Source organism: Rhipicephalus sanguineus, chromosome 10 (genome assembly GCF_013339695.2).
Source record: "Rhipicephalus sanguineus isolate Rsan-2018 chromosome 10, BIME_Rsan_1.4, whole genome shotgun sequence".
Taxonomy (NCBI): domain Eukaryota; kingdom Metazoa; phylum Arthropoda; class Arachnida; order Ixodida; family Ixodidae; genus Rhipicephalus; species Rhipicephalus sanguineus.
The window spans coordinates 77,556,922-77,564,088 of record NC_051185.1 but is presented as its reverse complement, the minus strand read 5'-3'; positions in this window follow the sequence as shown (position 1 = coordinate 77,564,088).

The window sequence follows — 7,167 nt, the reverse complement described above, 5'->3', positions numbered from 1 at the left end:
GGTTACAACATGTAGATGCGCCGGTTTAAGAGTGAGAAGTTGTCCGGTGCAACAGCCAATCAATGTAGGCAAAGTTTTTTAGCTCACGTAACCGACAGTATACCACGCAAACAAACAAAGCGCCAGTTTCGCCAGGGGAAGGGTGAGCATGAATGCGATAGCAACAAATGGGATGTCCCGCGCGATAACGGCAAGCAGCTCGAACGTGCAGTGCGCTGCTCAAGCACAAAGGACGCACGAAAAGAACACACACAGGACGAGCGCGAAGTGACACAACGTTCACAGCTTGACACTTAAAGCGCGCTGCTCAACACAAAGACGCACGAACGACGCACAGGTACACCAGGACAAGCGGTGAACTAAAAACTGTCATAGTTGTTACTTCTTTGTTTTGAGCAGTGCACTCCTTTCACAAACGCGGCCGCTGCAGTGATCGAAGTGACGTTCTTGTGCTCTGTCACTTCAACGCAAATTTCCGGTGAGAGCACAAGACGTAAAAACCGCCCCCATCACGATATAAGCGCGCGCGCGCGCACGGGCGGGCCACGACCTTTAAAGCGCGCCATTCGTGCCATCTCGTTGGAATGCGAGGAACACGCTGAAATGCCTCCGATCTCTGCATACCGTCAGCGGTAATGGGGTATATAAAGATGCTGAAGGATGTAAGCTCCGTGGCCCAGCCGTCTAATGCCGTGCGTTGCGGTTCGCGGGGTCGCAAGTTCGAATCCGCGCTTTCAGAAAATATTTTCTGAATTATTTTCTTGTGCTTTCACACACACATATACATACATATATACCATACACCCATACACACCACCACGTATATATATATATTATAATGAAAACACTGGGCTACAAGCGGTGCTCGTCGTAACAGTAGCAGCAGGAACTGGGACGGGCGCGGGCAGCGTGGCAGCACGAACACGGGCTAGGCAGCTCCAGCTCGTGCCTCGCGCAGGGCTGGCGATGTGGCTGCAGCGCTGGACATTCCTCTTCACTACAATTCGTCCCCCGTCGGAAAGGAGCCATCCTGGCGACTCACGGTGAACTTATTACGAGCGGATCGTAATAGGGCTTCAGACGCTGTACGTGAACAGTTTCACGACCCCGAAAGCGTTGGTCCGTAGATGGTGTGACTGGTTCGACGATATAGTTCACAGGTGACGTCTGCGCAACAACACGGTAGGGTCCCTGATACTTGGAAACAAGCTTGGAGGAGAGACCAGTAGGGACAGCTGGAACCCAAAGCCACACAAGGGAGTCCGGAAGAAAGTGAGGATACGGGTGGTCATCGTCGCGCCGAGATTTTTGTCTCCATTGGTCGACGGTTGTGAATGACCGGGCGAGCTGACGGCATTCCTCGGCGCGGCGGGCAACTTCAGAGATGGGTGTAGATTCGGAGGCATCGGGTCGGTACGGCAGAATGGTATCGAGTGTGGTCGAGGGTTCTCGGCCATATACGAGGAAAAATGGCGAAAAGCCTGTAGTCGCCTGTGGAGCAGTGTTGTAGGCGTACGTCACAAAGGGCAAAATTAGGTCCCCAGTCAGAGTGATCCGAGGCAACATACTTAGAGATCATGTCGCCAAGGGTGCGGTTGAATCTTTCCGTCAAGCCGTTAGTTTGAGGATGGTAGGCGGTAGTAGTACGATGAACGATACGACATTCGGCAAGGAGTGCGTTCACGACTTCGGAAAGGAACACACGTCCCCTGTCGCTCAGAAGTTCGCGCGGTGCGCCGTGACGGAGAATGAAGTTCCGCAGGAGGAAAGATGATATGTCGCGGGCCGTGGCAGCAGGCAGAGCGGCTGTTTCTTCTGCGTATCGCGTCAGGTGGTCAACAGCGACAACTACCCAGCGGTTTCCAGAAGCCGTGCACGGAAGGGGCCCATACAGGTCAATGCCAATGCGGTCGAAGGGCCTGGCCGGGCAAGGGATTGGCTGGAGCGGACCAGAGGCGTGCTGATGAGCAGCTTTGCGTCGTGGCACTGTGGGCAGGACTGAATGTACTTGCGCACAAAGGTGTACATGCCTCGCCAATGGAACCTGGAGGAAAGGCGGGCGTATGTTTTGAAGACGCCCGCATGTGCGCACTGTGGGTCAGCGTGGAAAGCTGAACATATTTTTGCACGAAGATGGCGAGGTATGACCAGTAACCACTTGCGGCCGTCAGACGTGTAGTTCCGGCGATAGAGGAGACCATCGCGGATTTCGAAGTGGTAAGCTTGACGGCGCAATGCTCGAGAAGCTGAAGAAAAAGTCGACGGGTCGGAAAGGAATCGCAGAAGGGCGCTGATCCAGGCATCCTTGCGTTGCTCAGACGCCATGTCGCAGCCTGCTGGGAACGGAAGTGTTTCGTCTACGGCAGATAGGCAGGCAGCGCTTTCGGTTGACACAGGCGAGCGTGATAGGGCGTCGGCATCGGTGTGGCGGCGGCCAGACCTGTAGACGACACGCATGTCGAAATCTTGCAACCGCAAAGCCCAGCGAGCTAAACGGCCGGAGGGGTCCTTCAACGTAGATAGCCAGCAAAGAGCATGGTGATCTGTCACTACGTCGAAGGGGCGGCCATAAAGATAGGGTCTAAATTTGCCAAGAGCCCAAATTATGGCCAGACATTCCTTCTCCGTAACAGAATAATTCTTCTCGGCTTTAGTGAGGGTACGGCTTGCGTATGCGACGACGTATTCTTGGAACCCCGATTTGCGCTGCGCGAGCACGGCGCCGAGTCCAACACCGCTGGCGTCGGTGTGTACCTCAGTCGGAGCGGAAGGGTCGAAGTGACGCAGGATTGGCGGTGAGATTAGCAGACAGCGCAACTCTTGGAAGGCATCGTCACAGGCGGGCGACCAAACGTAAGTTTTGAATCGCTTCGTAGGAGTTGATTCAAGGGAGCGGTGATGGTCGCAAAATTACGAATGAAGCGGCGAAAGTACGAACAGAGGCCAAGGAAGCTGCGAAGTTCTTTTAAAGACGCAGGTCGAGGAAAGTCAGCGACTGCCCGAAGCTTGGCGGTGTCGGGAAGAATGCCGTCTTTGGACACAACATGGCCGAGGATGGTGAGCTGACTTGCGCCAAAGCGGCATTTCTTCAGGTTGAGCTGAAGGCCGGCGTCAGTTAGGCACTGCAGTACTTCCTCTAGCCTGCTGAGATGTGTGGGAAAATCTGGTGAAAATATAACTACGTCATCTAAGTAGCAGAGGCACGTTTTCCACTTAAGACCACGCAAAAGATTGTCCATCATCCGCTCGAATGTTGCGGGCGCGTTGCAAAGACCAAAAGGCATGACACGGAATTCGTAAAGACCATCAGGTGTGACGAAAGCCGTTTTAGGTTGGTCGTCAGGTGCCATGGGGACTTGCCAATAGCCGCTCCGTAAGTCGATAGAAGAGAAGAACTCCGCGCCTTGGAGGCAGTCAAGGGCGTCGTCAATTCTCGGTAAGGGGTAAACGTCTTTTCGAGTTATCTTGTTAAGACGACGGTAATCAACGCAGAAGCGAATTGACCCATCCTTCTTCTTAACAAGAACAACTGGAGATGCCCAGGGGCTATTCGAAGGCTGGATGACGCCGCGCTTCAGCATGTCAGCTACTTGGTCGTCGATAACCTGGCGCTCTGTCGCGGACACACGATAGGGTCTTTGTCGCAGTGGCGCATTGGTACCCGTGTCGATGCGGTGACTTACAGCTGACGTGCGGCCGAGGGAAGCATGCTGGCAGTCGAAGGAAGAGCGGAACTTGTCGAGGAGGCGTAGAAGCTGGGCGCGTTGAGAAACGGTTAGCGTGTCGGCGATGGAGCTGCTCAGTACGTCAGGCGTAGTAGTCTGCTGCGAGGAATCACAGGACACTCCGGCGACTTCGTGTTCGGCGGTAGAACCGGTTGGCAGGTCAATGATGGTAGAAGGGTCGACACTGTGGACACGCCCGACGCACTCGCCACGAAGCAGTGTTAGAGGACATGACTGCAGGTTCGAGACGAGCAGTCTGCTGACGCCGTGACGAATTTCCAATACGGCAAAAGGCAGCGGGGAGCATTTGCGACAGGCGAAAATGGCAGATGGCGTAAAAAGGGCGCTCGACTCGGCGATGCTGTTGCAGGACACCGTGGCAAGGGCAAAAGAGTGCGGCGGTATTGAAACGTCTTCCGCAACAAATAGTTTGTCCTCGGTTCAGGAGCGTCAAATAACGGGGCGTCGCAAAGCACTTCAAATGCCACCTCAGCGCGAGAGCAGTCGATGACAGCCTTATTAGCGGAGAGAAAGTCCCAGCCCAAAATGAGGTCGTGGGAGCACGAATGCAGCACTAACAATTCGACGACATAGAGCAGGCCATTAATCACAACGCGAGCAGTACATGCAGCGGCCGGCGTGATGCGATCTGCGCTGGCGGTACGAAGAGATATGTTCGATAGCGGCGTCGTAACTTTTTTTAGCAAGCGGCAGAGTTTGGCACTCATCACTGAAACTGCGGCACCAGTGTCGACAAGGGCGAGTGCAGCGACGCCGTCCACAGATACATCAATAACATTCGTCGGTGAAGGGAGAGGTCTTGGTCGTTTCGCGGGTGACGCAGTTCCTGCCTCTGGAACTGCGGCAATTAGTTTTCCTGCTCCGGCGTGGATGAACGACGACGCATCGGCGATAGCGAGCGGCGTCGAGGCGATGGCGAGCGGCGGTTAACAGGAGGGCGGTGGTCGGTGTAAGAAGACATCTGGCCGGGGTTCCGAGATGCTGAGAACGGTGGGCGCGGTGACACATACGGGTCAGAATCGAAGCTCTGGTGGTAGGGAGGTACGCGCCGACGGCAATATCGCGCGACGTGGCCAGGCAGGCCACACGCAAAACAGATCGGTCGGTTGTCGAGAGTGCGCCATTGGCCACTACTCTGTGGGTACCTTGCCTGATCGAAGCGGGGAGTTGGTCGCACTGGAACGGCTGAGGGTAATGACGCAAACGTCTGAGGCGGTGGCCGTGCGGCAACTTCAGCATAGCTGAGAGGCGCATTCACCTCGGCACAGACAACAGGGGTCGTCAACGGCGGAGTGTCGCGGGCAGAAGGCAGGGCCGCGCAAACTTGCTCTTGGATTACCTGGCGAATGTTTGCTGGCAAAGGCGACGGTGTTGGTCCGGCTGGTGATAGTAGAGAAAGCTGACGAGCAACCTCAGCACGTACGAAATCCTTGATCTGGGACAGCAGTGACTCAAGGTCAGGAGCGGTAGCGACGCTCGAAATGGTTTCGTCCGAAACGTGCTGGCGCCGCGTGAGAAGACGCTGTCTGCGGAGCTCGTCGAAACTCTGGCAAAGCTCGATAAGTTCAGAGACAGTGGCAGGGTTCTTCGAGAGCAGCATTTGGAAGGCATCAGTCGCAAATGCCCTTCATGATGTGGCGTACCTTGTCCGCTTCCGCCATGGTTGGGTTGACACGCCGGCAGAGGTCGAGGATGTCCTCGATGTAGCTGGTGAATGTTTCGCCAGTTTGCTGGGACCGGCTTCGGAGTCGTTGTTCTGCTCGAAGTTTGCGCACACCAGGGCGTCCGAAAACAGCTGCGATGCTGGTTTTAAAGGTCGTCCAAGTGGGGATGTCGGCCTCGTGGTTTTTGTACCATAGCTTGGCGACATCCGTTAAGTAAACATCACGATGCCGAGCTTCATGGGATCGTCCCATTTGTTGCTAGCACTCGCGCGTTCATAGGATTCAAGCCAATCCTCGACGTCTTTTTATCGGTGCCGCTGAAGATCTCTGGCTCTCGCAGACGCTGGGCACCGGGACACGTGGGCGGGGAAGCCGGTGGGGGTGTCGAGACGGCGTCGTCAGGCATGACGGACGGGAGCTTTCGGCTACGCAATTCCAGGGCCGGGGAAACCGCAGCAGCCTCCACCAAAATATAATGAAAACACTGGGCTACAAGCGGTGCTCGTCGTAACAGTAGCAGCAGGAACTGGACGGGCGCGGGCAGCGTGGCAGCACGAACACGGGCTAGGCAGCTCCAGCTCGTGCCTCGCGCAGGGCTGGCGATGTGGGCTGCAGCGCTGGACATTCCTCTTCACTACAATATATATATATATATATATATATATATATATATATATATATTATATATATATATTATATATATATATATATATATGATATATATATATACTTATACGGGACATGAAGGCAACGGCGACGCCGACGGCAAAACCACCGAGAGTGTCTATATATTGCTATCGCAATAAAAGAAACGATAAAAGGACGCGAAATCACCACACTGGCACTCTTGGCACGAAAGAACAACATGCTCGGCGTGTTAGTATTATATAGTAGTGTTAGATAGTGTCCTCACGTTGCATTTTGACGGGTGCAGTCTTAGTATTCTGAGCGACATAGATATTTCACTTAATGCAACAGTGGCGGTTCGTGTCTACATTTCGGGCACATGTACTTTTCCCTGCATCAAGCTCGCTTTGATCTACTAATAATGCTGTTTATTATTTTCTCAAATGAGGTATCATGCTCAAAGCTTTGATTCCTGCCTACTGTTGATCATGACATAAGCCAATCAGTTAAGAAATCAATCACTGCAGGAAAGCCGGAAATCGCGCGGAGGCAGCACCGGTTCGATGCAGCGCAGCGTTGGCAGCATCAGATCGAACCAGGAAGGAGACAACCTATATGAGGCCGTCGGCGGCCGGTTCCAAGGAGCGCGCTCCACAGCGGAGGAGGACCAGAACCGACACGTCCTGTACGCAATTCTCTCAAAATTCTCGGTTGCACGGGACATCCATTGCAGAATACAATGCTATGGCCCTCCCTAGCATCGTACTGGGATGCACCGTATTAGAGCTTACCGAAGTTTCTCACTAGAATTCGCTGTTGTGCTCCCTTTTAATGTTAGGTCAACGTTGACAAATCTCCCATTTTGGGCACAGTGGAATTGTGTACATGAACTTTTCATATGCGGGGTCACTGAACAAACAAAATCGCATAACACTGAATTCTAAGAAATCGTCGGGTGCAACGAAAACCCTTTTTTTTTTTTGTCACCAGGATCAATGGTCAACCCGGATCGCAATTTTTCCCTGACTAAAACATATCCTGAATGGAAGCAGCCGATGCCGTCAGAAATATATATGCGAAATAAAGCAGCTATAACACCGTCTTCTAGTCGCTACAGTAATGATACTATG